At 40.3% G+C, this 9,420-nt stretch overlaps 2 pseudogenes; both read left to right on the top strand.

The window, feature by feature from the left end:
• Window positions 1–952: 952 nt before the first annotated feature.
• LOC147975839 (uncharacterized) lies at window positions 953–1,915 on the top strand (annotated as a pseudogene).
• Window positions 1,916–2,349: 434 nt separating this feature from the next.
• LOC147975838 (uncharacterized) lies at window positions 2,350–5,368 on the top strand (annotated as a pseudogene).
• Window positions 5,369–9,420: the final 4,052 nt, after the last annotated feature.

Below are 9,420 nucleotides of genomic sequence, written 5' to 3'. Positions count from 1 at the left end.
TCTGGCAGAAATCCTTTCTCTCTTCTTCAGAATTTGTTGACTAAATATTTTGATTTGCAATTTACCCCTTCATAATTTGGGGTGAACTTTTTCCCTTTAGGTTTCATCCTATTTATATATAGAGGTATGATACAGAGCATATGCTTCTGGGATTCATCTCCCTGCTGGGTGAACTTTTTCACTTTAGGTTTCAGCCTATCTAGATCTAGAGGTATGATACATGAGTTGTTGGTCCTGCTAGCTTCAGCTTCCCAAAAAGATATAAACTAATAAATCAACAGCAGCTTGAGTAGATAATTTGGACTTCATCATGGTGAAAACCACAGCTGAAAATCAGCACGGTGGCCCATTGAATTCTTTGCCACGGCAATGAACTTACACAATCTGTAAATAACTTTGTGCACTTTATATCAGTGTCATTTTCTACATGGGCTATGATTCCTACTACAATTTCAGCCTTCATCCAGCAAAGCTGATGAATTAACAGCTCGAGCTCTAGGACATGTATTCCTTTGTTTTGGGGTGGTCCAAAGGACATGTATTCCTCTGTTTTAAAATTTTAGAACTAAATAAACCCTTCACCAAGAGACAAGATGAGTTTATAGTAAGTAAATTATGAGAGGATCATGCCCATAAATTTCCTTGCATCCAACTACCCAATACCATTACCCTTATACAAACATTTTGTGCAAACAGGTGTGACAAAATGTGTACTACCAATTTGTATTGATTTGTAGACCTCTTTAATGTCGAACAATCAGTGAAATATTGTCAAATGGTGATTGTTCCTGTGTTAGAGCAAAAGAAAAAAATCTTTTGATGAACTGTGTTCACTATAGTGTGAAGTAGTATAACTTTAATTCTAAACATATTTTAGTTTGCTATACTATACATTTTAATTTGATGGCTGGGGTAAACCTTTGATTGAGTTGGTTCTTTTTCTGCAGTGCGGATGGATAGACGTTGGATTCATGGTACATTGTTTTCCTGCGAGTACATCGAAGGTGTCAAAGAGTTTATAAACTTCATTCAAGAGAAATTCAGTGAGGATGATAAACTACTCTGCCCATGTAGAAAATGCCTTAATCATAACTACCAGCATCAGACCATTGCGAACACGCACATACTGATGTATGGCATGGAAAGTACATATACTCGCTGGATATATCATGGAGAAGACTTTGATGTAGATGTTATTGAACATCCTGTTGATGTGCATGACACCGAGGATGGTGAAAATGGCACTGACCGGTTTGAAGACCTACGCACAACAGTAGAAAAGCTCAGAGTGAAACTAAAAATCAAGATGCTAACAATGGTGGAAACCCTTCTGAGAATGAGTCTTTTTGAAGAATGTGATGAAGGAGGCAAAATGGCAGCTTTATCATGGTTATACCAAGTTTTCAAGGTTCTCCTTTGTGGTAAAGCTTCTTCACTTGAAGTCATACCATAGGATCCCGAATAGTGCATTTACTGAAATTTTGAAGCTATTAGCCAAAGCATTCCCTGAACCCAATATGCTCCCCAAATCGTATAAGGAAGCAAAGAATCTTCTAAAGGAATTAGGCCTTGGGTTTGAGTCTATACAAGTGTGCTTGAATAATTGCATTCTGTTCAGAAAGCAATATGCCAATCATGACAACTGCCCAGTTTGTGGACTATCAAGGTGGAAAGACCCTGCTAGAAAGAAGATTCCACAGAAAGTGTTGAGGCATTTTCCATTGGTGCCTAGGCTAAAGAGGACATTTCTTTCCAAAAAAGGTGCAGAAGAAGCACATTGGCATGAGCCGAAGAGGCATCCCAATGAGAAGGAAATGAGTCATCCAAAATACGGTGATGCATGCAAAGATTTTGATGAAAAATTTCTAGAATTTGCAAAAGATGCCAGAAACTTTAGGCTTGGCATTGCCACTGATGGGTTCAATCCTTTTGGAAATTTTAACACAACATGTAGTATGTGGCCTGTATTTGTTATACCATACAACCTTCCACCTTGGGCATGCAATGATCAGTCAAATTTTATGATGGCTTTGCTGATTCCTGGTCCCAAATCACCTGGCAAGCACTTCGATATCTTTCTGCATCCACTTGTAGAAGAATTACTTGAGATCTAGGAGGGTGTGCGTACATATGATGCTCTTAGTGGAAAAATGTTTGATCTTCATGCTGCAGTTCTATGGTGCATTCACGATTACCCAGATCTGAGCACTCTTTCAGGGCATACCACAAGAGGCTATTTTGCATGTATTCATTGTGACAAACACCCTCTTTCTTACAGTCTCAGGAGTAAAATTGGGTATATTGGTCACTATCGTTTCCTTCCAAGGGGTCATCGTTTGCGAAGTAACAATGAATTTGCTGGTATTCATGAAAGCAATGATGAGCCAGGTAAATTCTCTGAGAAAGAGTTGCAAGAAGAATTGGAGAAGGTTATACCTAGGAGACAACAAGAAACTAGGAAAAGGAAGCGTTCTGACTTGTGTAGCAAGAAGGATCATGTGCCAATTTGGGGTCGGACGGTTTGGTTGTGGGATTTGAAGTATTGGGCAAAGTTGAAGCTGAGACACAATCTTGATGTCATGCACATTGAGAAAAACATTTGTGAAAACCTCATTGGGACAATTCTGAATCTGGAGGGTATGACAAATGACACACTCAATGCTAGGATTTATCTCAAAGATTTGAATATTAAAGAAGATTTGCAATTGAGGAAGGAGGGACACTCATATGTGATGCCTCGGGCCCGATATACTTTGTCCAAAGAATAAGTGGTTGCATTTTGACAATTTTTATGAGAGTTAAAGTTTCCAAATGGGTTTTCTTCCAACACTTCAAGATGCACAAGTGCTGATGGAACCAAGGTACAAGGCCTGAAAACACATGATTGTCACATTCTTTTGCAGGGAATCTTACCTGCAGGCATGAGTGGATTTTTGGACAGTGATATATATCAAGCAATAGCTGAGTTAGGCAAGTTTTTCATAGAACTATGCAGCAAAACTCTTAACAGAGATGTCTTGGCTGAAATGAAGAAGGAAATCCCTGTAATTTTGTGCAAGCTTGAGAAAATTTTCCCACCTACATTCTTTGATGTGATGCTGCACCTTGCCATACACTTACCTAAAGAGGCATTACTTCAAAGTCCCGTACAATCTGGGTGGTTGTACCCAATTGAAAGAAGGCTATATACTTTAAAGCGCTATGTGAGGAATAGGGCGCGACTAGAAGGTTTGATTGTTGAGGCATATATTGCAGATGAATGCCTGACATTCTGCTCCAAGTACATGGATGATGTTGAAACAATATTTAATCGGAAACAAAGAAATGTAGGTTTTTCACACTAGGAGGACGCTTGTTGGCAACCGGTGGGAAGCGTGGCTCCATTTGGTGAGTAGAATGATGGAGGTTCAACTATCTCATCTGTCCGATTAGTTGTGCTGGAAACTTACTAGGTCTGGAGAGTTCACAGTTAAATCGATGTATACCGATGTAATTGACTCTAGTGCCATTCGTAGTTCCAAATATGTTTGGAAAGTAAAAGTTCCTTTGAAAATTAAAGTGTTTATGTGGTTTGTAAATAAACAAGTCATTCTAACAAAGGATAACTTGGTAAAGCGCAACCGGACAGGATCTACTAGGTGTAGTTTGTGTGATCGGGATGAAACTATCAAGCACTTATTCTTTGATTTTGCCCGTTGGCCAAAGTGTTGTGGCACACGGTGCACATTGCCTTTAACATTTCTCCTCCGAATTCTGTCAGTATGTTATTTGGAACGTGGCTTGTTGGGATAGAGTCCGAAATAGCTAGACACATTCGCGTAGGAGTATGTGATTTGTTGTGGGCAATTTGGAACTGCAGAAATGATTTGGCTTTTAACAGAACAACAAATATTTATTTTTTGCAGGTTATTTTCTGAGCCACTGCGTTGATCCGTATTTGGTCGTTACTCACTCCGATGGAGGCCAAGGAGCATTTGGTTACTGGATCTATCTGCTAGGAGATGGTAGCTCGGGATATCTTCAACCGGTTTGGCTGGCGGTCATGTAATAGGACAGGCGATTAGTTTACCTATCTTTGTTATGCTAGCCGATTGTGGCCTATTGGCATTTGTGTTTGGTGTTGTGCTTCTCTGTGAGCCTGCCTTTTTTTGATTTCAGACTGTAAGACCTTGTTGAACCTCTTTATTTATCTATAAAGGTGGTCGTATGCATCGTTTTGATGGAGAGGCCGGGGAGTTCCCCCTTTTCAAAAAAGTAGGTTTTCAGATGAAGAAGCCTATGGTGTTGATGTTTTTGGGCATGGAATTAATTTTACTTCAGGATATGACTATGAATATGTGCAAGAGCAAAAAGAATTTGACAAGATGGTTTGGTATGTGTTGAACAATTGTGATCAAGCTAAGAAATATATCGAGTACATTTTCACTTTTGAAACTTGCGCTTGTTGCATTATGTTGTACATATGTGATCTTGAGACTAATTTGTTTTATTTTACAGTATGTTCAGAGATGAGTTAAAGAGAAAATGGTTGCCGGACAGTGATAAAGAGCTTCAACAAAAAATAAAGACATTGTTCAGGAACTATGTTAATTTTCATTCACATTTAGTTATAATTTTTGGTTGTCAAATTTCACTGCAAATTATAATGTATGTGTTTGTGTGCTGTTGTAGATGACGAGGCTGTGAGATGAGGTTGGCGAAGAGGTAGATGAAGATCTCTTTTCCTTGGCATGTGGTCCTGATCGGAGTGTCCAGAAATTCTCATCGTGCATAGTGAATGGGATTAGATTTAGCATTATTGCTCGTGATAGCAATAAGAGGACGCAAAATAGTGGAGTCATGATCGAAGGTGAATATGACCATAAGGTCATAGGTTTTTATGGTACCTTGAAAGAAATCATTGAGTTAGATTATAACTTGAAAGATAGGTCAGTTGTTTTGTTTAAATGTGGCTGGTTTAAACACGATGGAAAGAAGACTGAACTTAAAAATGATGTTTTTTTTCAAAAGTATACATGTTGGAAGTTTGTGGTACAATGACGATTCTTTGATTCTGGCTACTCAGGCTAGTATGGTATTTTATTTGCCAGACACGAAGTATGGGGAAAATGGGCAAGTTGTGCAAACATTCGACCATAGGCATCTGTTCAATATTAGTGAAACTGAGGGTGTACCTTTTAGTGGTCTTGCATATCAAGAGGAGTGTTGTGAAGAGGAGGGTATGATAACATCAGTTTCTGACCTTACATCTGAGAAGGCTTTGCATAGAGATGATGAGCAAGGCATTACTTTTGAGGCTGATGTTGTTGCTCGTTTGACGAAAGATAAAACCACAAAAGTATATGAAGGTGGCGACGAAGATGAATAAGATGATACATGTTTGGAGTATTGCAGCAAAAACGAAGGAGGTGCCACAATGGATGTCGACAGCGATGACGAGTAGATGTTTTAATGTAGAAGGTACTATCTCCATTCTTCTTCTAGTATACTATATTCTTTGCAAAACCTGAATGATGTGGATGACAATATTTTTTCTCTTGGTCTCTTTCCTGTTGCATAATTTTTGTCTTTGCTACTGCAGTTCAGTACAATGTCTCTTTTTGAATATCTACAGTTTGAATGGACTTCTAATTTTGAAATATTTGACAGGCATTGCTGACAAGGGTGAGAAGGAGATGCTGAAAAAAGGTTGTGCTGCAAGCTTAAGTTGGTCTTACAGTGCTTTTGGCTCTGTAATACTGTCATCTAATGGTAATATCTGGAGTTTTATTTTGTTTGCGTTGATAGGCCAATGACTGCTAATCCTTGCTGTGATCAGTATCCGTGTCAGTGTGTTAACAAAGTCGTTGTGGTTGTAATCCTTCTTGTATGCGTGACAATATATTATCTCTGTACCAGCTGTTGTGAGGATGGCATATGTGTGCTGTCAATTGGCTATTCAAGTTCACAAATTATTCCTGAAACTCATATGGCTCTTGTATGTTCATAATATGGCCTAAAATCAAGTTCCTTGTATCTAGTTTAGATGCCATCTTCCCAAACACAATTCCGGTCATTTTAGACCTTTGTGAAGCGACCCCAAGCTAGCCAATAGTCCTGGCCATGTAACTTGGCAGAATGAGGGTCCTTACTACCCTAACCATCTACCCAAAACCTATGGACAAAATACCCTATGGAAGGCCAGTGCATCAGGCATCAAAGTTTGGTGCAGAAACTGATTTTAGTCCAAATAGTGCACCTATCCTTCGCCATTAATGTTTAGCTTCTTTGTATACCCTAACTGAGCATACAAGCATACTGTGACACGGTTGGTTTCTTCAACTAATGCACGGAGAGGGAGAGTGCGTGGTGACCAGTGAGCCAGCATGCAATAATGGTGCTATGTGCGTTTATGGCAGCGCCAAGAGTGACTCAGGCCCCTACTCGCCCACCCCTCTCGCCTGTAGCTCTCTCCCACCCCCAAGATCATTTCCCTCCTGTCGGAGCCAACGCGAGCTGCTCTACCGTGCCGGCTGGTGCGACGCCCACGGCCCAGGGTCCGGCACCGTCCAACCCCCCTGACGCCAAGGTCTCATCCCACCTGCCCCTACAACATGTGAGAAGGATAGAAGGAAAGGGGCACCAGATTGTGGGGAAAGAGGGATCGAAGGAAACAAAGAGAGGGTAGCGCTGATCCATCATGGGGAAAGAGGGATCGTGAGGACCTGAGAGAGAAAAGAAAGAAAGCAAAGGAAGGAAAGAAGACACGAAAGGAGATCTCGCGCTAATCCATCGCGCTAGCCACCAGACGCGCTGACTCGTCCATCGCGCGAATCACCAGACGCGGTGGCTGAACCATTGCGCGAGCCACTAGACGCGGTGGCTGATCCATCGCGCGAGCCCCTTCCCCCTTGGACGCGCTCTACCACACAGGTAGAAACAGGTATAATCGATAGTGTATTTCTGAAATATGTGATCGACGTGGTCTCTGTATTTTTCTGTTTGAATGAAATTTTGTTTACCAACTTTGACTAATTGCAACTTTTAAACCGCAAAATCCAAATGACCTGATTACTTTAACTTTTTATTTCAACCGATATTTCTTTTAAACTACAAAATCCAAATGACCTGATTACTCTTTTTTATTTCAATTAATATTTCTTTTAAACTGACCCACAAAATCCAAATGACCCGCAAAAGACTAATATTTCTTTTAAACTTCAAAATCAAAACGACCTGATTACTCTTTTTTTAACTGATATTTCTTTTAAGCTGACCTAGAAAATCCAAATGACCCGCAAAAAAAACTTTATTTATTTTAAACTGCAAAATCCAAATGACCTGATTACTCTTTTTTTATTTCAACTAATATTTATTTTAAACTGACCCGCAAAATCCAAATGACCCGCAAAAACAACTGATATTTCTTTTAAACTGAAAATCGAAATGACTTGATTGTTTAAAAATAATATTTGAATTCATATTTTTATATGAATTTGGTTGCATTTTTAAGCTACTTAAGTAGTGTAGGTAGCATATGTCGGCGTGTTGAACTGATATTTCTTTTAAGGTACCCGTCTTCCTCAACTCCGGTCGCGACTCCGTAGAAAGCTTCTAAGAGCATGCGCTCCATTCGCGAGCTCTCCGCCCATCCAGCCTGGAGCCCATGCCGCCCACCGGTCGACGTGTGTCGACGTCCTACACCTCGGATGGTGTGCTCTCATTTCGATAGAAAGTTGTTGCCCAAAGTTTAGGATGGAGATCAACTTGGACGGAGATGACCCAATCAATAAAGTTGTTCGTTAGATGATAAAAAGAACAAAGTTCGGCATGGAGATCAACTCGGATGGAGATGGCCCAATCAATAAAGTTGTTCGTTTCGATGATACAAAGAACATAGTTCGGCATGGAGATCAACTCGGGTGGAGATGTGATACGTCTCCAACGTATCTATAATTTTGGATTGTTCCATGCTATTTTATTATGTGTTTTGGATGTTAATGGGCTTTATTTTACAGTTTTATATTATTTTTGGGACTAACCTATTAACCCAAGGCCCAGTGCAAATTGTTTTTTTGCCTATTTCAGTGTTTCGCAGAAAAGGAATATCAAACAGAGTCCAAACGGAATGAAACGTTTGGGAGCGTGATTTTTGGAACAAACGTGATCCAGAGGACTTGGAGTGGACGTCAAGAAACGAACGAGGTGTCCACAAGGCAGGGGGGTGCCTACCCCCTGGGCGCGCCCTCCCCCCTCATGGGCACCTCGTGCCTCAACCGACCTACTTCTTCCTCCTATATATGTTCACATACCCCAAAAACATCCATCAGCACCATGAAACCCTATTTCCACAGCCGCAACCTTCTGTACCCAAGAGATCCCATCTTGGGGCCTTTTTCGGAGCTCCACCTCAGGGGCATCAATCACGGAGGGCCTCTACATCAACTCCATGTCCCCTCCGATGAGGTGTGAGTAGTTTACTTCAGACCTTCGGGTCCATAGTTATTAGCTAGATGGCTTCTTCTCTCTCTTTGAATCTCAATACAAAGTTCTCCTCGATCTTCTTGGAGATCTATTTGATGTAACTCTTTTTGCGGTGTGTTTGTCGAGATCCGATGAATTGTGGGTTTATGATCAAGACTATTTATGAACAATATTTGATTCTTTTCTGAAATCTTTTATGCATGATTGGTTATCTTTGCAAGTCTCTTCGAATTATCAGTTTGGTTTGGCCTGCTAGATTGATCTTTCTTGCAATGGGAGAAGTGCTTAGCTTTGGGTTCAATCTTGGGGTGCTCGATCCTATTGACAGAAAGGGAAACGACACGTATTGTATTGTTGCCATCGAGGATAAAAAGATGGGGTTTATATCATATTGCTTGACTTTATCCCTCTACATCATGTCATCTTACCTAATGCGTTACTCTGTTCTTATGAACTTAATACTCTAGATGCATGCTGGATAGCGGTCGATGTGTGGAGTAATATTAGTAGTTGCAGGCAGGAGTCGGTCTACTTGTCCCGGACGTGATGCCTATATACATGATCATGCATAGATATTCTCATAATTATTCGCTTTTCTATCAATTGCTAGACTGTAATTTGTTCACCCACCGTAATACTTATGCTATCTTGAGAGAAGCCACTAGTGAAACCTATGGCCCCCGGGTCTATTTTCCATCATATAAGTTTCCAATCTATTTTACTTTGCAATCTTTACTTTCAATCAATATCATAAAAATAACAAAAATATTTATCTTATCACTATTATCTCTATCAGATCTCACTCTTGTAAGTGATCGTGAAGGGATTGACAACCCTTTATCGCGTTGGTTGCGAGGTTCTTATTTGTTTCTGAAGGTATGAGGGACTTGCGTGTGGCCTCCTACTGGATTGATACCTTGGTTCTCAAAACTGAGGGAAATACTTACGCTACTTTGC

The sequence above is a fragment of the Triticum urartu genome, chromosome 4A, assembly GCF_056163025.1.
Source record: "Triticum urartu cultivar PI428250 chromosome 4A, HENAU_Tu73, whole genome shotgun sequence".
NCBI classification, from domain to species: domain Eukaryota; kingdom Viridiplantae; phylum Streptophyta; class Magnoliopsida; order Poales; family Poaceae; genus Triticum; species Triticum urartu.
Note: the sequence above shows the minus strand (reverse complement) of the source record. Positions and strands in the feature narration are given on the sequence as shown.